This window comes from Oncorhynchus nerka, linkage group LG12 (genome assembly GCF_034236695.1).
Source record: "Oncorhynchus nerka isolate Pitt River linkage group LG12, Oner_Uvic_2.0, whole genome shotgun sequence".
Taxonomy (NCBI): domain Eukaryota; kingdom Metazoa; phylum Chordata; class Actinopteri; order Salmoniformes; family Salmonidae; genus Oncorhynchus; species Oncorhynchus nerka.
Window position 1 is genome coordinate 76723808 of NC_088407.1, and position 23589 is coordinate 76747396.

At 44.3% G+C, this 23589-nt stretch overlaps 1 protein-coding gene across 2 annotated transcripts in view; it reads right to left on the bottom strand.

Moving 5' to 3' along the window:
- The window catches only part of LOC115138729 (alpha-(1,6)-fucosyltransferase-like), a 177964-nt gene that overhangs the window by 144568 nt on the left and 9807 nt on the right, over positions 1 to 23589 (bottom strand). Inside the window, exon 2 of one of the 2 annotated variants that reach the window (XM_065025805.1) lies at positions 3450 to 3655. The exons of the other annotated variant lie outside the window; for it this stretch is intronic. The gene's annotated coding sequence lies outside the window, so the exon portion shown is untranslated. The remainder of the gene's footprint in view (positions 1 to 3449; positions 3656 to 23589) is intronic. 2 annotated transcript variants of the gene reach the window in all.

Here is a 23589-nt window from a genome sequence, read left to right on the forward strand (position 1 = left end):
ACCCTGAAATGTAATTTCAATGTATTAAAATCCATTAAAATGCATATCGCTCACTACACCCAGCCCCCTCAATGGAGGGCTCTGATAAAAACAATCAGCTGTGTAAATCACTCTCCCACTCAGCTGCAAATGCTGAAAACACACATTTCACAGCCTAATTGACAAAAGCCTCACAGAGCCACTCTCCTCCTCCTCTTCCTCCTGCTGCTGCTTCTACTCTTCCTCCTGCTCCTCTTCCTCCTCCTGCTGCTTCTCTTCCCCTCCACCTCCACTTCCTCCTCCAAAATAGTCCCTCCCTTCTTCAGTCCTCCTCTTCCTCCTCATGCTTTCTCAGTTCAACTGCCTTACCTCACTGGTGTGCTTCAGTAGGCCACCATATCACTTGGCAATGACCACAAACACCCTAGCGGCGCCCAGTCCCTCTAATGTCACCATAGCAGCTTTAACTATAAACCAGAAATTTGACCAACATCACAGGTTTCTTAAGAAAAAACGACATTGTAATGTGATATATATCTTGTTATAGTGTTGTTACTGTACTGGTTCATCCACTGGCTGTGTTTCCATATGCAACATGTCATGTGTTGATAATGATGATGCTTTCTACTGATTTGCATTAGCGATTGGTCCTGCTGCTACGCTCATGTCTTTACTTAGGGTGGTATTCATCACTAGGCACCAAAAAGAAGAAAACAGACTCAAACAGAGAAGGATTACCTGAACAAACAAATGCTTGTTTTCATTTTCCTTTGCAAATAGTTGTACCACATTTTGCATTCATGAATATCTATGAAAACTGAATGTGATGTCAACATCAGATTACTGTAGGTCTGACTGTGAGTCATCACTATAACCCCTGTCTCGTATCTGTCTGTGCATTAGGTAAACAGCATGATCCTGTTGCGCAGTGCAGAGGCTCCAGAGATCACATTGCTCCACCAAGCCCACACAGAGTCACCGAGAGTGAGTAATGTTCACCAGGTTCTACCTGTCCCTCATCATCCCTTGTCCATTCTTTACTACCTTTTCTTTAGCCTCAACCACCACCACAACATGCCTGGCCGTGACCATCTTAAACTACTGAAGACTAAATATTGAGAGCGCTAAAGACCGCTGGGCCACTAAATGAAAAGGTCACTGGATTGAATCCCAGAGCTGACTAGGTGAAAAATCTGTTGATGTGCCCTTGAGCAAGGCACTTAACCCTAAGTTGTTCTGGATAAGAGCGTCTGCTAAATTACTTTTTTATTTTATTTACATTTTTCACTGATGGTAAACAAACCCTGCAGTACTGACAAGAACAACAATCCATTTACCTCCTGAAGCATGGCACCAGACTGCTGCACTACTGGAAACTTGCGGTAATTTGCAGTAAAACAAATCTCTTTAGCACAGCCTCACTGTTGTGATTGAGAGATATACACTGAGCATACAAAACATTAAGAACACCTGCTCTTTCCATGACATACTGACCAGGTGAAAGCTATGATCCCTTATTGATGTCACTTGTTAAATCCACTCAATGTAGATGAAGGGGAGAAGACCGGATAAAGAAGGATTTTTAAGCCTTGAGACAATTGAGACATGGATTCTGTACGTGTGCCATTCAGAGGGTGAATAGGAAAGACAAAAGATTTGAACGGGGTATGGTAGTAGGTGCCAGGCGCACCATTTGTCTCAAGAACTGCAACGCTGCTGGGTTTTTCACACTAAACAGTTTCCCGTGTGTATCAAGAATGGTCCACCACCCAAAGCACATCCAGCCAACTTGACATAACTGTGGGAAGAATTGGAGTCAACATGGGCCAGAATCCCTGTGGATCGCATTTGACACCTTGTAGAGTCCATGCCCCGACGAATTGAGGCTGTTCTGAGGGTAGAAGGCGGGGATGCAACTCAATATTAGGAAGGTGTTCCTAATGTTTAGTATACTCAGTTTATAAATATACTGAACAAAAACATAAACGCAACATGCAACAATTTAAACGATTTTACTGAGTTACAGTTCATACAAGGAACCAATCAATTGAAATAAATGAATTAGGCTGGGCAGGGGCACAGCCATGGGTGGACCTGGGAGAGCATATGCCCACACACTTGGAAGCCAGGCCCACCCACTGGGGAGCCAGGCACAGCCAATCAGAATGAGTTTTTCCCCACAAAAGGGCTTTATTACAGACAGAAATACTCCTGTTTTATCAGCAGTCCGGGTGACTGGTCTCAGACGATCCCGGCGGTGAAGAAGCCAGATGTATCATGGTCCAAACATACCAAGATAGTCATGAAGAAGGCAGGACAATGCATATTTCCCCTCAGGAGACTGAAAGGATTTGCTATGGGTCCCCAGATACTCAAAAGGTTCTAAAGCTACACCCTTGAGAGCATCCTGACCGGTTGCATCACTTCCTGGTATGGCAACTGCTCGGACCGTAAGACGCTACAGAGGGTAGTGTGTACGGCCCAGTACATCACCAAGCTTCCTGCCATCCAGGACCTCTATACTAGGCGGTGTCAGAGGAAGGCCTAAAAAAAACTCAGACTCCAGCCATCCTGACTGTTCTTTCTGCTTTTCTTTACACTGCTGCTTCAGTACTTACTGTTCATTTTCTATGCAGAGTCACTTTACCCCTACCTACATGTACATATTACCTCACTTACCTCGACTAACCTGCACATTGACTCGGTACCGGTACCCCCTGTATGTAGCCTTGTTATTGTCACTTTTTTAAACTTTTGTTTATTTAGTCAATATTTTCTCAACTGTTATTTTCTTTAAACTGCATTGTTGGTTAAGGGCTTGTAAGTAAGTAAGAATGTGACAAATACGATTTGATATGGCAGTCCTGGGCTGGTGGTCTGCAGTTGTGAGGCAGGTTGGACTGCCAAATTCTCTAAAACATTGGAGTCGGCTTATGGTAGAGAAATTAACATTTAATTCTCTGGCAACAACTCTGGTGGACATTCCTGCAGTCAGCATGCCAATTGCACGCTCACTGAAAACTTGAGCCTATAAGGGCACAAGACGAGACCCAGATGCAGACACGAGAGGCAGATGGTTTGAGTCTTTGATATTTATTAATTCCAAAAGGGGTAGGAAAGAGAATGGTTGTGGTCAGGCAAAAGGTCAAAACCAGTTCAGTCCAGGAGGTACAGTGTGGCAGGCAGGCTTGAGGTCAGGGGAGGCAGAATGATCAGGCAGGCAGGTACAGAGTCCAGAAAACAGGCAAGGGTCAAAACCGGGAGGACTGGCAAACGAGAATACAAAAAGGCAGGAGCACGGGAAAAACACGCTGGTTGACTTGGAACATACAAGACGAACTGGCACAGACAGAAAACACAGGTTTAAATAACCTGGGGATAATGGGGAAGATGGGTGACAACAAGCACAAGGACAGGTGAAACAGATCAGGGTGTGACAGGGGCGCCACCTGGTGTCCTCGGGCGCATACCTGATTGACCGGGGTGCCGGCGGTGGAAGTCGGCAATGAGGGCTGGGTTCCAGGAAGTCTCGAGCGGGGACCCAGCCCTCTACTCCGGGCCATAACCCTCCCAGTCAACCAGGTACTGGAAACCCCTGTCCCACGGTCGAACACTCAGGAGGCATCTCATAGTGTATGCTGGATGGCCATCGATGACAGGGAGTGGAGGAGTGGGCCTGGAAACAGAAGACAAATGGCTGTGAGACACGGGCTTAATCCTGGACACATGGAACATAGGGTGATTACAGAGAGTACGGGGTAACAAAAGACGAATGGCAGTGGAACTAAGAAAAGGGCCAATGAAACGGGGGGGAAAGGGGGGCCATTGGATTGGGGATGGAATCCGGAGGTCAGGCTGGCCGACGACCCAATAAGGGTGCAAAACGCCTTCCAGAACTGAGGACCCCGGTCAGAGACCATGTCCACCGGGAGGCCGTGGATCCTGAAGACGTGCTCACCATGATCTGGGCCTTCTTTGGCAGAGGGTAGTTTGGAGAGAGGGATGACATGGGTGGCCTTGGAAAACCGATCGACTACCGTCAGAATGACGGTGTTGCCATCAGACGGAGGGAGCCTAGTGACAAAGTCCAGGGAGATATGGGGCCAGGGCTGAAGGAGGCCGGAACGGGTTTACCGCGGAGTCTTATTCTGAGCACAAACAGTGCATGCGGCGACGAAGACAGATGCGTTAGGAACCATTGTGGGCCACAAGAAACGTTGTCGGAGGAAGGCCATGGTTCGATGGGAACCCGGATGATAGGTAAGCCTGGAGGAATGAGCTCATTCCAGGACCGGACTGAATTATGGATGAACAACCGGTTAGCCAGGGCCCCCTCCAGGGGCAGGCTGGGAACGATATGCCTTGTGGACCAGGGTCTCAAAACCCCAGCCCACAGCAGCCGCAAGGCATGAGGTAGGGAGGATGGTCTCGGAGTCAGAGGATGTGGCAGCGGGACTGTACAGGCGAGAGAGGGCGTCAGGTTTAACATTCTTGGACTCTGGGCGATAGGAAATGGTGAAGTTGAACCTGGTGACTAACAGAGCCCACCGGGCCTGCCTGGAGTTAAGGCGCTTGGCTGTGTAGAGATATTCAAATTCTTGTGGTCGGTCCAAACCAAAAACGGATGTTCTGCTCCCTCCAGCCAGTGTCTCCACAGCTCCAGTGCCATCTGACCACCAGGAGTTCTTGGTTACCCATGTCGTAATTTCTTTCTGCAGAGTTGAGACGATGGAACAGGAAGGCACAGGGATGGAGCTTTTGGTCCTGGACAGATCACTGGGACAGGATATCCCCCAATTCCAACATCAAAGAATCGACCTCAACCACAAAATGACAGGACAGGTCCATATGGATGAGGATGGGGGCCGTAGTGAACCGAAACTTCAGGTCCACAAAGGCTCTGTCAACCGCTGGGGACCATGTGAACGGTACCTTGGGAGAGGTGAGTGCCGAGAGGGGGGCCGCCAGGGTGATGTAGCCTTGAATGAAACACCGGTAGAAATTGGCAAAGCCCAGGAAATGTTGTAGCTGCACCCTGGATGTAGGTTGGGGCCAATCCACTACTACTTTCACCTTTTCCGGGTCCATCTGGATATTTCCTTCAGCGATGACATAACCCAGGAAGGAGAGGGTAGAACTCGCATTTCTCTGCTTTCACAAATAACTGGTTCTCCAGGAGGCGCTGAAGGACTTGTCCTTCATTTTTTTTATTTTTTTACCTTTATTTTACTAGGCAAGTCAGTTAAGAACAAATTCTTATTTTCAATGACGGCCTAGGAACAGTGGGTTAACTGCCTGTTCAGGGGCAGAACGACAGATTTGTACCTTGTCAGCTCGGGGAATTGAACTTGCAACCTTTCAGTTACTAGTCCAGCGCTCTATCCACTAGGCTACCCTGCCGTGTTCTTGGGCAGAACGGGTAAAAAACAGGATGTCGTCGAGGTAGACAAACACAAAACAGCTTAACATGTCCAGGAGCACATCGTTTACCAGGGCCTGGAAGACAACGGGGGCGTTGGTGATTCCAAATGGCATGACCAGGTACTCATAATGTCCACTGGCACTGTTGAAGGCTGTCTTCCACTCATCCCCTTCGAATATCCAAACCAGGTTGTAGGAATTCCGAAGGTCCAGTTTGGAGAAGATGGTAGCCACCTGGAGGGGTTGGAAAGCCGAGGAGAGGAGTGGTAAGGGGTAACGATTCTTGATCGTTATGTCATTAAGGCCCCGGTAGTCAATGCATGGACACAGGATCTTGTCCTTCTTTTCCACAAAGAAAAGGCCTGCGCCACCAGGGGATGCAGCAGGACGGACGCCTCCAGCAGCCAGAGAGTACTCAATATATTCCTCCATGGTGTTGGTCTCCAGGCCGGATAGGGAATATAGCCGACCGAGGCGGTGTGTGGTGCCTGGGAGAAGGTCAATGGCACAATTGTAGGGATGATGCGGGGGAAGAGAAGTAGCATGTGCCTTGCTGAAGACCTCCAGGAGGTCATGGTACTCTGCGGGGATGGCAGAGAAATCCGAGGCTTAACTTAAGCCCTGAGGAGGCCGTCTCAGGGAAGGCTGCACTGCTTTGAGGCAATGGGAATGGCAGAACGGACTCCAACCCAGGAATGAACTCATGGTCCAGTCAATAACGGGGTTGTGTTTTTGGAGCCAAGAAAATCCAAACACAACAGGAACTTCTCAATGAGGAGAAGCTGTATAGCCTCACTGTGATTTCCTGAAACGGTGCGGCCACATTACCATAATGCTGTTTATATAAAGCCTCAGACATGAGGTTTACATCTAATTGTTGTATAAGATGAATGAGTGAGTATGATACTGTTTGTAAAATTGTGTCATGTGATTTTGGACTGTTTAATGAAGGAAACTCCAATTCCCTTTTGAGTTGAACTAAATCACAGGACCGCCAATGAGCCCAGTTAGGGTCAGGCATCCTGGGACAGCCCCTTTTCTGCAATTCCAAATAAAACCCCAATCTTGAGAATTCCTCAGGTAGACCATGTTTCACGAACATGGCACAGACAGACAGAAAACACAGGTTTAAATACACAGGGGATAATGGGGAAGATGGGTGACACCTGGAGGGGGTGGAGACAAGCACAAGGACAGGTGAAACAGATCATGGTGTGACAGAGACATCTGTGGCATTGTGTTGTGTGACAAAACTGTACACTTAAGAGTGGCCTTTTATTGTCCCCAGCACAAGGTGCACCTGTATACTGATCATGCTATTTAATCAGCTTCAATCCAGCTGGATGGGTTATCTTGGCAGAGGAGAAATGGTCACAAACATGGATTTAATGCAGAGCATTTGAGAGAAAATAGCTTTTTGTGCATATGGTACATTTCTGGGATCATTTATTTCAGCTGTTCTCTCTGCTACCGCATGGCAAGCGCCAAGTCTAGGACAAAAAGGCTCCTCAACAGTTTTTACCCTCAAGCCATAAGACTCCTGAACAGGTAACCAAATGGCTACCCGGACTATTTGCATTGTGAGCCCCCCACAGGACACACGGACACACAAAGAAATGAGAGAAACTTAGACTGTGTGGACACCTGAAGTGATTAACGCAAGAGGCTGAAGCTACCTAAGCTTCCTGTGGTCTACTCTGATTCCTGCCGTCCTCCTCTCTGATGAGGCTAGAGACTATAGACATAGAGGCTGGAGGCTAGAGCTGGGTTAACTGTGGAACTGCCTGTACTTCCTGTGGGCTCTGACCCTTGTCTCCTCTCTGCTGGATCCCTGTCTCTTTGCTGAGAGCTCTGAGAGCCGCAGCCATCAGAGAGCGATTTGAGGGGCAGTCAGGGGGGCAGGCAGGCCCAGTCAACTGCAGCTGGCCAGCTCCAGAGCTCTGACCCAGCACTCTGCAGCACACAATCACCACAGTCCAGTCAGCTGGGGATATGTGGGACGGATGATGGACACATTCTCTACACTCAACACAATTATGTTTAAGTGCAGCAAAAAGTACTAAAGTACTACATTCTGCTATGTTATCAAACTGGGAGTATGGGACTTTGCACCACAGACTCATATTAGAGCAGGCATGTATAGAGGCCTACAGTACTGCAGACAGTGTGTGTAGTAGGCTAATGTGCTAGTGGTGTGTTTTAAGTGGGAGTTTCAGGTTATGAATCAGTGCTGGTAAAATGTAATAAAGAGTGCTCAATTATGTTATCAAACTGGGACTTCCCAGTACAGCGACGTGTAGGGAGAGCAGACAGCGAATGTGCTGTGTAGTAGGCTACTGTGCTACTGTGCACCTACACGTGTAGGTGTAATTGGCAGACTCAGGTTATGAATTAATAGTTGGTGAAATCCAATCAGGCCAAACCAGTCATATCCTGAGGAATCCTCTTAGTGGAGAAATGCTTTGTTCCTGAGCCACTGGCCTAACGATGAGTCTGCTGCACTCAGTGCACTGACCTACGCACACACACACACACACACACAAACACACACACACATCACGTTTTGATCAAGCAGAATAGGATATGTTCCGGGTAGCCTCTGGGAATAAAATTGACGTATACACTGACTCTGTGACTGGGTTCATCAGGAAGTGCATCCGGGACGATGTGCCTACTGTGACGATTAAAGCTTATTCAAACCAGAAACCGGGGATAGATGGCAGCATTCATGCAAAACTGAAAGCGTGAACCACCACATGTAACCAAGGTGACTGGGAACATGGACGTGTACAAACAGACTAACTATGACCTCCGCCCAAGAAAGCAAAAGTTACAAAACTAAATGACAATCGTCCCATAGCACTCACTTCTGTAATTATGAAGTGCTAGATAAGGACTATATCACTTCTATCTTACCTGACACCCTAAACCAGGGGTCAACTAGATTAAGCCGCAGATGGTCAGGGGGCAGGAACATAATTACAAAGAACTAATTTCAGGAAACTAGGCATATGTCACACGTCACTACTTCACAGGAGAGGCATTTGAACGTAAAATGTTTTTTTGCTGCCAACATACTGACTTAAATCTCTAGCCACTTTATGTATTCAAAATTGGATGTAATAAATGTATCACTAGTCGGTGCTCGGCGGTCGTCGCCGGCCTACTAGCTGCCACCGATCCATTTTTCCTTTTAGTTTGTGTCTGTCTGTTATTGTTATCACCTGTGTCTGAATAGTTCATTTCGGTGGATTTATTAACCTCCGCTGCCCGCTAGCCTTTGTGCGGGATTAATTGTGCTTGTGAGCTCTGTTAGGGGTGCGTGTTTGCTCTGTTAGGGGTGCGTGTTTGCACATTTAGGGGTGCGTGTTTGCGCCACAGGGTTTTTCCCTCACAGTCGTTGTACTGTGGGTACTATATTTAGGAGTAGAGGTTTCTCCTCTGTGTGTTTCATGATTTTCCCCGCCTGTTGTTGGTGGGTTGGGATTTATAATAAACGACTGTGCAAACTGGAATTCCTTGCTCTCCTGCTCCTGACTCCTGCACCTACCTCTTCTTAGGAGGCACCTAACATATACTGTACTCTATACCATCTACTGCATCTTGCCTATGCAAGACGGCCATCGGTCATCCATATATTTTTATGTACATATTTTTCATCATTCCTTTACACTTGTGTGTATAAATTAGCTGTTGTGAAATTGTTAGATTACTTGTTAGATATTACTGCATGGTCGGAACTAGAAGCACAAGCATTTTGCTACACTCACATTAACATCTGCTAACCATGTGTTTGTGACCAATAAAATTTGATTTGATTTAAAAAAAAAATGCACTGTCTGCAACCGCAGGGCTCTCCAGAGGGGGGTGAAGTCAGCCCAATGAACCATCGGGGGAACACTATCTACCCTCCAGGAAATACAGCACCCGGTGTCACAGGAAGGCCAAGAAGATAATCAAGGACCTCAGCCGGGATCGAGAGACTGACAAACAGCCACCGCTTCCCTGGCCTCTGCCCAGTACCCTACTCTGCCCCTTAGCCGGCTACCACCGGCTATCTACCCTGCACCTAAGGGACTGCTGCCCTATGTACATAGTCATTGAACACTGGTCACTTTAATCGTTTTTACATAGTATTTATATATTTACTGCTGTACAAAAGTGTTGATTATTAAAAATAATGGAAATATTGTATGCTTGTTTGACATTTACTGCATTGATCAATAGCATTTTGCTGCATCAGCTAAAAAACCTGCTAAACTGTGTAGGTGATCGATACAAATCTATATGATTTCATGTTCACAAACACACACTTATACACACATGTACATACACGCTCGGCGCACGCACACGGTGCATGAATGGCGCAAGCATACACTAGCGTGTACACGCCACACAGACGGAATAAATACAACACGCACACACAGTGAATATACATGAGCCTACCGGGATCAGAAATAACAACACGTCAAATTTGATTTGATTTGAGCCTACCGGGATCAGGTAAAGACTTCCTGCCATTCCCCTTGGTAGTGCATCCTCCCACAGAACCACCAACGGCTCTAAGCGCTTGGCTTCTGGGATGCTTAATTGTCCCAGAGGGGCTGTTAGAACATAAGAACACTGTTATAATGCTTTTAGGATGTTAGAATGGAACATTAGAATGCCACAAGGCTCTATAGATTCCCTCCACCACATGCTCCAGTGGAGCTGAGGCAGCACATTACATCACCATATGGGTCACTGCTGAGTGATGCAGATAGAAGGGGAGAGAGGACAAAATATTCAGCAAGACACATCACTAACACAACGCTTATTTCATCCGCTCACTGCTTCGGGACCAATGATAGATATATACATTAAATGACTGATAGGGGACACAGTTCCACCATCTTGGCACTCCCTCACCACTGTAAAAAATATTTTGGAAGCTATAGAAATGGATTTATTCATGACTACATTTGTTTATGCCACATTTACTATATTACAGACACCGTAATGCATTCTTTTAAATTATATTATATGAGCTAATCATACAAATACAAATATGTTCCATTAAGTATAATTTTTTGAGATGGCTAATTTTACTGTCCCCACTAGAACAAAAAAATAAATACATTTGGCCCTTGAAACATTTAATTGAAATACTGTAGAATTCCATTCATTCCTATGAAGGACTGCTCCTACTGGGGATTGTCAATATGGCCGACCGGTGTCTTCAACGCCTCTCAATGGCCCATACTGTAAATAGCATCAGCAGTCCAGAGTTTATATAAACAAACTGAAATATCACATTTAGATAACTATTCAGACCCTTTACTCAGTACTTTGTTGAAGCACCTTTGGCAACGATTATAGCATGATGCTACACATTTGGCACACCTGTATTTGGGGAGTTTCTCCCATTCTTCTCTGCAAATCCTCTCAAGCTCTGTCAGGTTGGATGGGGAGCGTCGCTGCACAGCTATTTTCAGGTCTCTCCAGAGATTGATCGGGTTCAAGTCCGGGCTCTGGCTGGGCCACTCAAGGACATTCGGAGACTTGTCCCGAAGCCACTCCTGCGTTGTCTTAGCTGTGTGCTAGTGGTCATTGTCTTGATTGAACTCTTTGGCCTGAATGTCCAGCGTCACATCTGGAGGAAACCTGGCACGGTCCCTACGATGAAGCATGGTGGTGGCACCATCCCTACGATGAAGCATGGTGGTGGCAGCATCATGCTGTGGGGATGTTATTCAGCGGCAGGGACTGGGAGACTAGTCAGGATTGAGGCAAAGCTGAATGTAGCAAAGTACAGAGAGATCCTTGATGAAAACCTGCTCCAGAGCGCTCAGGACCTCAGACTGGAAAAAGGGGTCTGAATACTTTCCAAATGCATTGTACACAATATGCGGACACCCCTTCAAATTAGTGGATTTGGTGATTTCAGCCACGCACATTGCTGACAAGTGTATAAAATCGAGAACACAACCATAGAGAAACATTGGCAGTAGAATGGCCTTATTGAAGAGCTCAGTGACTTTCAGCGCGGCAACGTAATTGGATCCCGCCTTTCCAACAAGTCAGTTTGTCAAATTTCTGCTCTGTTAGAGCCGCCCCGGTAAACTTTAAGTGCTGTTATTGTGAGGTGGAGCAACAATGGCTCAGTCGCGAAGTGGTAGACCACATAAGCTCACAGAATGGGACCGCTGAGGGCTGAAGTGCACAGCGTGTAAAATCGTCTGCCATCGGTTGCAACACTCACTAACGAGATCCAAACTGCCCCTGAAAGCAACGTCAGCACAAGAACAGTTCTTCGGGAACTTCATGAAACAGGTTTCCATGGCCGAGCAGCCGTACACAAGCCTAAGATCACCATGTGCAATGCCAAGTTTTGGCTGTAGAGGTGTAAAATTTGCCGCCATTGGACTCTGCAGATGTGTGTGTGTGTTTGTCTGGAGTGATGTGTTTGATGTGTTTGTCTGGAGTGATGAATCGCGTTTCACTCTTGGCAAATGCCAGGAGAATGCTACTTTCCCGAATGCATAGTGCCAACTGTAAAGTTTGGTGGATGAGAAATGCTTCACAGAGTTCAAGTAACAGACACATCTCAACATCAACTGTTCAGAGGAGATTGGGTGAATCAAGGCCTTTGTCGTGACTTGACTTTAACATTAATCTCTAGACGGTTATTTATTTAATTAACTAACTATCTTTAATTCTTACCCAATTAAATTAGTCACGTAACAATCAACAAATTAGGATCTGGGGCACCACGAGAGCGGTTCTTTAAAGAGTTACCATCTCCCGAATTAAACTCAAAAAGGTCTTTACCTATCACATCTATAAACAGTCAACTTATTAATCATAACCTCATATCATATCACCATTTATAACATCCTTGCATCTGCAAAAACCCGAGCCTTACTTATGATTCAGTAATACACAAATTGGTTTAATTATTTATTTACTAGTTAATTAAATGGGAAAACAGGATAAACACACACACACACACTATGCCCCCGTTATTGACTGAAAAAAGGTCCCTAGCGGATTGACAACATGAATACTTGTTAAAGAAGAGATGGAGAGGGAGAGAGGGACAGAGACACTTAACATTGCCACATTTAGAAACTACTCTCACCTACAATAACCATATACTTTGCACACGAACTGCCACCCACTTTGAGCAAGAAATCATGAATGCATTTACGTGAAATGCTTGAGTTCGCCGTGGATCTCTCATGAATGGGGCAGCCTTGGAAAGGGGGTGGGCCTTTTCGTGGCACTCTTGTAAGGCTCTTATTGTCCGAAATGCGTCCAACAACTCTTCAACTGTAGTCCTTCTTCGTAGTTACCCGGTGACATGTTGTGTAGTCCTGAACAGAACTACAGAGTTGATTTTCCTTCCATTCACTCTTGAAGATGCTTCTTTGAAGATAGGCTGGTCAGCCGTAAACTACGGTTTGAGCAGAGTAACAGGATGCTCCAACTTAAATTTTGAAGATACTTTACTTAGGACAGCTAATCAGCCGTACCAGTGATTGTCCGGGAGGTGAGTTTATTGTCTCAACCTCGTGTTGAGATTCAAAGTTCACACCATTTTAAATATATAGCTACCGCTTCACGCTTTTTCTGGTTCAATGTGTTAATTTCTTAACCCATCATTTATACATTTTGCTCTTAAGGGGCAGTTCCAGCCGGCTGACACGCTCTCTGACCTCACTTCGGGGCGGTAATTACTCACTGTGCAAAGTTATGGAAAACAATTATCTCTTATAGCTTCTCAAATCACATCCCTCTCTTAACAAAAACACTTTCATAATTGTTCATATTACATGCACAACCCATAGTATAGCAACTCCAGCTATGTAGTGTGTGTACTTTCCAAGTTACTGTATGTTACAGATGTCCTAAAAAAAATGTTTTAATGTCATCACAAAATAACAAACAAAATGAGTGCCAAAATGACAAAATGATAGTGTTCTATGGATCGCCTCTGACCAATGAGTTTGAGTTTATTTTTACAGGGACAGTGCACATTCATCAACGTCTCAGTAAAAGTGCCGGTTTTTCAACCACAGTCCCTGGGCAGGTTATCAAAAACAATCACAATAACAATACAAACATTCAATGAGCAGTGAGCACACGCAGAGCAACATAGGACAAGCAAGACATAGCATGCAGACAGAGCAACATAGCACAAAAAAGCAACAAGACAAAATCCATAAAAGCAACAAAGTGTTTCCACACCTCACAAGCTACAGACAACAGACAACATGGAAAGTGGAAATACACAACTAGGGATTATGTTCTCAAGTCTGATTGGCCTTTAGCCAAGTCTTCATGTTTTTTTGTGAAAGTGTGATAGGTGGTGTAGTTGTGTGTGTGTCTGATGGCAGTGTATTCCAGACATGGGAAGCTCTCACAGAAAGCAGATTGACTGAAGTGCTTTACCTAAAGGGAACTATACAGTCACCTCTCATGGCAGACCTTGTGGATCGGCTGCCATATGTTTGGGTTTTCTGTTTAACAAAAGTACTGAGTGGAGGGGGAGCCAGGCCATTTAGGATATTGAATACAAGACACGCGTCGGTGTATTGCACAAGATTTTCCCAACTCAGGAGCTCATGCTTTCTGAGGATGTAACAGTGATGATGGATATTGAGCTTTCTATCAAGCACTTTGAGAGCCTGTTTGTAGACAGACTGAATGTTGTACAGCGAGCTTGGGTCCAACTAGTCAAGCAGTATGTTAAGTGGGGGAGTATCATAGATTTGAAGTACAGTTTTGCTACCTCTGTAGTCAAACATGTTTGTCTAAATCGGAAATGAGATAAATTGAATTTGGTTATTTTTGTTAGGTTTTTCACCTGCTTTTTAAAAGAGAGGTTGGAATCAAGTATGATGCCAAAGTACTTAAAATCAGATACCACCTGGAGCTTCTCCCCTGACACATAGACATCTGGCTCAGTAGCATCAGTTTCCCTCTTTGTGAAGAACAGACAGACAGTTTTTTTCACATTGAGATGCAAACATGAGTCACTGAGCCACTTTGTAATATGGACCACTACAGTAGTGAGTTCTTTTGCAGCTTGTTGCTTGCTCTTTGCATGCACATATATCACTGTATCATCTGCATACATTTGAACTTCAGACCCAGTACAGACAGAAGGCAGATCATTAATGTACAGGCTGAACAGGAGGGGCCCCAGTATTGACCCTTGGGGCACGCCCACATCATAGCTAAGAGTGGGTGACAGCTCATTGCTCACTCTGACACGCTGAGTTCTGCCTTCGAAGTATGATTTCATCCATCTCAAGGCATCGGGGGAAAAGTTGAACTTGGACAATTTTGTGATGAGAACCTCATGATTAACAGTATCAAAGGCCTTCCTTAGGTCCAGAAACGCAGCCCCAACAACGCCCCCTTTGTCCATCTTGGACTTCAAATTTCAGAAGAAAGCAGTTGGCCATTTCTGTGGAGTGTTTTGCTCTGAAGCCAAACTGCATGGAGTGTGATGTGTAGGGGCTGTTGTTGAGGTGGGCAATCAGTTGTTCTGCTACACACTTTTCAACACAAAATTCCCCACATTCTACATTCAAAATATTGTAGCAGTATTCACTTTTTAAAGTGTTAAGAGTTTCAGTGGGAAAAGGTCTGTTGAGACAAAGCACAGGCCTGGATCTTCTCCCTTGATTCACAACAGGGTGTGAGTGCCAATCCGCACTAGTTCTATCCTCCCCCTCTACAGGTGAAAGGGGGTCTGATTTAAGTTAGTCATTGCAAACCTGATCTGACCTATTTGAATTCTTGTGGTCAGTCATGACACCTTCATGGTTGAATTGCTGAAGAGAAACCACTACTAAAGGATACCAATAATAAGAAGAGACATATCATTTGTTTTTCAACAGGACAATGACCCAACACACCTCCAGGCAGTGTAAGGGCTATTTGACCAAGAAGGAGAGTGATGGAGTGTTGCATCAGAAGACCTGGCCTCCACAATCAACCGACCTCAACCCAATTGAGAGGGTTTGAGATGAGTTGAACTGCAGAGTGAAGGAAAAACAGCCAACAATTGCTCAGCATATGTGGGAACTCCTTCAAGGCAGTGGGAAAATCATTCCAAGTGAAGCTGGTTGAGAGAATGCCAAGAGTGTGCAACGCTGCCATCAAGGCAAGGGGTGGCTCATTTGAAGAATCTCAAATATAAAATATATTTGGATTTGTTTAACACTTTTTTGGTTACTACATCATTCCATATGTGTTATTTCATAGTTTTGATGTCTTCACTATTATTCTACAATGTAGAAAATATTAAAATAAAGAAAAACTCTTGAATGAGTGGGTGTGTCCAAACTTTTGACTGGTACTGTATATATAGGTGTGACATGACAATAGCAATGTGGATTAGGAGTGAGGGTGCCAGTGTGGTTCTGGTTTAGTAAACACTGAGTAGCTGTGGTATGTGTTTTTCTCCTGAGGTGACGGAGGTTTTCCACATTCATTCTCTCTCTCCCTCGCTTCTCTGTCTCTCTCTCTGTCTCTCTCTCTCCCTTTCCATTGCCTCTTGTCCAGCTGACTCATACAGGATTACGGAACATTCAAACTTTATCTTTCTTTCTTTTTTCTCGCTCTGTCATTCTTTGTAGCCAGCTGCAGCAAGTGGCTACAGTGTTAGGATTCCACTGAGATAGGGGACAAACTAGTACTCTGTTATGATGAGTGTTTTCCCCCTACTAACAATGCTATCTCTCGCTCTCGTCACCCCCCTCTCTGTCTCTCTCTTTCTCTCTCTCTGGCCATGTGTGACTGTGAGGGGCCTGTTATGAGTTTGTTTCCCTCCCTCTACTACCAACGCTCTCCCTCCCTCTCCTCTCTATCTTCTCTGTGTCACTGTGTGGGGACTGTCCCTGTCTAACCCCTTGGGACTCTGAAGGGGGCTGTGTTTGACCAAGCGTGTCTAGGAAAGAGTCTCACACACACACTGTTTTGTGAGTAGAAGGCCTGAGTAGTATACAGCAGCCTGACTGCCTGTAAAACCTGCATGTATTTCTTCATGTAGCATAACAAATGAAGAAGTGCTAGTCTGTGCAGGAGTAGGTCATATGAGGACTGTTGTTCTATTCCTGACTTCCCCTGTCGCTCCCTGGTGATGACAGAGCAGAGGAGAGCTGCTTCCCGGAAGCTGCATGAGAGATGCTCCACTTTAGTTGTGTCCCAAATGCAACCCTATTCCCTATGTAGTGCACAACATTTGACCAGAGTCCTATGGAGCCTGGTGGAAAGTAGTGCACTAAATAGGGAAATACGATGCCATTTGGGATGATGCGCTGACTCCACACTGCAGCCAGAGAGAGAGAGAGAGAGAGAGAGAGAGAGAGAGAGAGAGAGAGAGAGAGAGAGAGAGAGAGAGAGAGAGAGAGAGAGAGAGAGAGAGAGAGAGAGAGAGAGAAAGAGAAAGATTTTTATTTATAGCTGACCAAAGGTCCCTGTGGTTGGGCTGTGGGCACTGTGACTGTCAGGGCCTGGACGAACCACTGACTGGCTAGCCCAGGGCCTGGACGAACCACTGACTGGCTAGTCCAGGGCCTGGACGAACCACTGACTGGCTAGCCCAGGGCCTGGACGAACCACTGACTGGCTAGCCCAGGGCCTGGACGAACCACTGACTGGCTAGCCCAGGGCCTGGACGAACCACTGACTGGCTAGTCCAGGGCCTGGACGAACCACTGACTGGCTAGCCCAGGGCCTGGACGAACCACTGACTGGCTAGCCCAGGGCCTGGACAAACACTGCAGGGAACACACAAGCACAGGCAGGCACGCGCAAATGTACACACATGATGCTTGCATAAACACACACATCCTGAAATGTATTTTAAATTTGTGGCGAGAGGAACAGGTCTTTTATGTGGAGGATGAGGGTTGTAGTAGGTATCTCAGATAGGGTGGAATGAGGCCTAAGAGGGTTTTTATAAATAAGCATCAACCAGTGGGTCTTGCGACGGGTAAACAGAGATGACCAGTTTACAGAGGAGTATAGAGTGCAGTGATGTATCCTATAAGGAACATTGGTGGGAAATCTGATGGCTGAATGGTAAAGAACATCTAACTGCTTGAGAGCACCCTTGCCTGCCGATCTATAAATTACATCTCCGTAATCTAGCATGGGTAGGATGGTCATCTGAATCAGGGTTCGTTTGGCTGCTGGGGTGAAAGAGGAATGATTACGATAGAGGAAACCGAGTCTAGATTTAACCTTAGCAAGCAGCTTGGATATGTGCTGAGAGAAGGCCAGTATACTGTCTAGCCATACCCCAAGTACTTGGATGAGCTGACTACCTCAAGCTCTAAACCCTCAGACGTACTAATCACACAGGTAGGGAAAGGGGCATTCTTCTTACCGAACCACATGATCTTTGTTTTAAGGGCAGAGAAAACTTGTTGGACACTAAAAGCTTTGTTGTAGAGCATTTAACACAAAACCCAGGGAGGGGCCAGCTGAGTATAAGACTGTATCATCTGCATAGAAATGGATGAGAGAGTTTCCTACTGCCTGAGCTATGTTGTTGATGTAAATTGATAAGAACGTGGGGCCTAGGATTGAGCCTTGGGGTACTCCCTTGGTGACAGACAGTTGGAGAGACAGCAGATGTTCTGACTTTATACACGTTATGTTCTGACTTTATACACACACTCTCCCTTCTTTATATTTTTCTCTAGGGTCTCCTGTAAAATCAGACATGATGGCTCAATCATCTTTGAATTCTCTGCATGAATAACACAGATGCCAAGATTGGGCTTTGTGGGTTTTCACCACATCTTAATGGGTTAGGAGAGAGAGAGACCGAGAAAGGGATAAGAGAGAACAGGGGGCGAGAGGAAGTGCTAGGGAGAGAGAGAGAGAGAACACGAGAGAGAGAAAAAGAGAGAGAGAGATTTACCATGCCAATAAAGCCCATTGAATTGAGAGAGAGAGAGAGAGAGAAAAGAAAGAAAGAAAGAAAGAAAGGGGGAAAGGGTTAATGAGGATAGAGAAAGTGAGCAAAGAGCGAAAGAAAGAGGGAGCAAGAGAGCCTTTGTTCATCATGTGTAAAGCATTGTGAGCTACCATTAGGCTCTCTGCCAGAGATCCAGTCTGTGATTAGCTCCTCTCTCTCTGTCACTTCTCAGTTGATCATTCATCACACACACACACACACACACACACACACACACACACACACACACACACACACACACACACACACACACACACACACACACTCACTGACTCGCTCACACACACTCACATGCACTAACCTCTCTTCCTCTGCCAAAAGTCATGCAAAATCACCTGTTAGAGAGATTTTCTCTCCTTAAACAGAAAAAAGGAAAAGCGTCACTATCATTAAAACTAATGAGCACTTCTTTATTTCCGCCTACTTGCTGGCATTGCCTTGGAAATTTGAAACCACTGAGAGTTGTCACTGGATATCGACAACACTGGAAAATTGGAGAAGGGGGTAGGGAGGCAGAAAGAGAGAGTGAGAGTGGAGAGTGTAGAGTGTAGAAAGAGAGCGAGAGAGTTAGACGGGGTAAGGAATAGGCATGAGTAATCGAGCACTTCAGTACTCGAACGGACATCAAAAAACGATCTTTAACCAGAGACCACATTTTGTTCAACTACTGTTTGTTCGAAATGTTGTCTTGAAGACAACGTTAATGTGCTTTGACATTGTGTTCCATTTGTACATGTGCATTTGTGGGACACAACAAAAAATAAACCAAGCCAAACATCACAGTTCTGCTCTCTAAATTCGCACTCACTCAATTGCGTTCGGATGGGTCCCGCTCCCTGTACACACGCGCACCTACAGAAATAAATGACTATACAAACGTATCTAACTGACGGGATACACGAGCTACATTCCTTGTCAAATGACAACAGTGGTATATCAGATTCAAAATGGACTGGTTAACTGAAGTAGGGAAATATGTGTTCCGACAATGAGCTGGAGCTTTGGAATAATTTCATTAAGGTTAGGGCGAGGCATACGATTAGCAGTATGGTTAAGGTTAGGGCGAGGCATACGATTAGCAGTATGGTTAAGGTTAGGGCGAGGCATACGATTAGCAGTATGGTTAAGGTTAGGGCGAGGCATACGATTAGCAGTATGGTTAAGGTTAGGGCGAGGCATACGATTAGCAGTATGGTTAAGGTTAGGGGCGAGGCATACGATTAGCAGTATGGTTAAGGTTAGGGCGAGGCATACGATTAGCAGTATGGTTAAGGTTAGGGCGAGGCATACGATTAGCAGTATGGTTAAGGTTAGGGCGAGGCATACGATTAGCAGTATGGTTAAGGTTAGGGCGAGGCATACGATTAGCAGTATGGTTAAGGTTAGGCGAGGCATACGATTAGCAGTATGGTTAAGGTTAGGGCGAGGCATACGATTAGCAGTATGGTTAAGGTTAGGGCGAGGCATACGATTAGCAGTATGGTTAAGGTTAGGGCGAGGCATACGATTAGCAGTATGGTTAAGGTTAGGGCGAGGCATACGATTAGCAGTATGGTTAAGGTTAGGGGCGAGGCATACGATTAGCAGTATGGTTAAGGTTAGGGCGAGGCATACGATTAGCAGTATGGTTAAGGTTAGGGCGAGGCATACGATTAGCAGTATGGTTAAGGTTAGGGCGAGGCATACGATTAGCAGTATGGTTAAGGTTAGGGCGAGGCATACGATTAGCAGTATGGTTAAGGTTAGGGCGAGGCATACGATTAGCAGTATGGTTAAGGTTAGGGCGAGGCATACGATTAGCAGTATGGTTAAGGTTAGGGCGAGGCATACGATTAGCAGTATGGTTAAGGTTAGTTTAGCAGTATGGTTAAGGTTAGGGCGAGGCATACGATTAGCAGTATGGTTAAGGTTAGGGCGAGGCATACGATTAGCAGTATGGTTAAGGTTAGGGCGAGGCATACGATTAGCAGTATGGTTAAGGTTAGGGCGAGGCATACGATTAGCAGTATGGTTAAGGTTAGGGCGAGGCATACGATTAGCAGTATGGTTAAGGTTAGGGCGAGGCATACGATTAGCAGTATGGTTAAGGTTAGGGCGAGGCATACGATTAGCAGTATGGTTAAGGTTAGGGCGAGGCATACGATTAGCAGTATGGTTAAGGTTAGGGCGAGGCATACGATTAGCAGTATGGTTAAGGTTAGGGCGAGGCATACGATTAGCAGTATGGTTAAGGTTAGGTTAGCGAGGCATACGATTAGCAGTATGGTTAAGGTTAGGGGCGAGGCATACGATTAGCAGTATGGTTAAGGTTAGGGCGAGGCATACGATTAGCAGTATGGTTAAGGTTAGGGCGAGGCATACGATTAGCAGTATGGTTAAGGTTAGGAGGCGAGGCATACGATTAGCAGTATGGTTAAGGTTAGGGCGAGGCATACGATTAGCAGTATGGTTAAGGTTAGGGCGAGGCATACGATTAGCAGTATGGTTAAGGTTAGGGCGAGGCATACGATTAGCAGTATGGTTAAGGTTAGGGCGAGGCATACGATTAGCAGTATGGTTAAGGTTAGGGCGAGGCATACGATTAGCAGTATGGTTAAGGTTAGGTTTAAAATGATACTTTAAGAAGTGAAATTGTAGATACAGGCAGGGTTTATGACTTTCTGGTTGTGGAAACTGACGTTAGTGTTCAATGTAGAATTGTTAATCCATTTACAAAATTCCAAAGAACATAAATAAACTAAATCGAACGTCTCTATATCGAAAATAAGACTGATGTTGGTTTGTAACCCTGAAAAATGTGTCCTTCTACAATCAATTACCACACTGCTGAGGTTACTACCTTTTTGAAGATTGTGTTCCACTATATAATATAACCAATTAATCTTAAATGGCACTTGTTTTTGTATTGAATGAATATACAGTATATGAGGCAATTTAGCAATTAGGATTCGTTATCTATAATGGTTATGATAAATTAGGAGTTGTTGCTGACTGTTGGCACCAAAAATGTCCCAGTGCCGCCATTGTTCTAAAGATATAGTTTTTCATTTTTTTTTTTTCATTCCAGTACTATTCAACAACAAAAAAGGCCAAAAAAGGTCTCGAACAGTCCAAAAATGTAAAATGTCCATCCCTAGGAAAGAAGGGGTATGGAGCGAAAGAGAGAAATAAAGAGAGCAAGGAGAGGGAGAGGGAGAGAGAGAGGTGGGGCAGAGTGGGCTAGAGAAAGACAGAGAGAAATAGAGAAAAATAAAGAGAGAGAGAAGGATAAAGAAATACAGTGAGAGATATACAACCCCTCCCCCCAATATGCTACAAACACTGTCAGGCTGTGTGTGTAACAGTCAGTGGTGTAGGTGAGGCTGTTCGGGTCTGTGATGTGGACTAGGATCCCCATATGACCTCACTGGTATCAGATCCGCCTCAACTTCCTCCTGCACACTGAGGCCACAGTGAGTGGTAGGCTACAGACTGGAGAAAGCCACATGTTGTTGCAGGGACTTGGGCAGATAACACAAGCCTTTCTGGTAATGTTTGACTAACAAACACTGTGACTGTAAGGTTTACAGAGTTTTACAGATAACCCACACAAGGTGTGTTACATTTCAGCAACACTACCCCAGAGAGACTAGAGCTTGCTCCTACAGCAAACATGATATGTTTCAAACTTTTCGGGAATACAAAAGAACAAGGATATGGAAAATAACACTTTTGGGCTGATGTATTGTTATATCTAAATTCACACATTCACTGCCAAACAAAGCTTGCTGAGTTTTCAAGTAAAATGTAATATGAGTATTCCATTTGCGAACAAGGCAACAATGGCCTCTTAGACATCTGCCATGTTATCAAAATACATTGTAGCCTCGGCTATAAGATAGACTTGTTAAATAACACAGTGAGCAGTGCCAGAATGCATATATTTACTCTAGGCCTAGTGCATCTGTATATACTATGGGAAACAAACAGGGACATTGGAATATAAAGGAGACTATTATCAAGGCTCCAGCCTTGCGGCTATACTACAGACACCTTATACATTAGGGCTGGGAATTGCCAGGGACCTCACGATATGATATCATTACGATACTTTGGTGCCGATACGATATGTATTGTGATTGTATTGTGATTGTCATGATTCTATATATATTGCGATTCGATACTCTGATTGTATTGCAATTCCGTGTTCCAAACATTTTGCTCACCATATGTCTGAGAGAGAGCCATGAGAAAATGAGTTTTGATCATTCATGCAAATAAAAGGTCTCCCTATTTAAAAAGATGGAAAATAAACTATGAAGGAAAAATTAACCTGCTGGTACACCCAACTAGTGCAAAAATAACATTGCACTATTGTCAAAACGATACTATACGATATATCGTCAAAGATAATATCCCATATATGAAAGTGTATTGATTTTCTACCCCATAACTATAATACAGATTATACACTTCATACAGATTATAAATTTTATACAAAATATACACTTTTATACATAATATACACTTCATACAGATTATACACTTCATACAGATTATACACTATACAGATTATACACTTTATACAGATTATACACTTTATACAGATTATACACTTTATACAGATTATACACTTTATACAGATTATACACTATACAGATTATACACTATACAGATTATACACTTTACAGATTATACACTATACAGATTAAACACTTTATACAGATTATACACTATACAGATTATACACTTTACAGATTATACACTATACAGATTATACACTATACAGATTAAACACTTTATACAGATTATACACTTTATACATAATATATACACTTTATAAAGATTATACACTTTATACAGATTAAACACTTTATACAGATTATACACTTTACAGATTATACACTTTATACAGATTATACACTTTATACAAATTAAAACACTTTATACAGATTATACACTTTATACAGATTAAACACTTTATACAAATTAAACACTTTATACAGATTATACACTATACAGATTATACACTTTATACAGATTATACACTTTATACAGATTAAACACTTTATACAAATTAAAACACTTTATACAGATTATACACTTTATACAAATTAAAACACTTTATACAGATTATACACTTTATAAAGATTATACACTTTATAAAGATTATACACTTTATACAGATTATACACTTTATACAGATTATACACTTTATACAGATTATA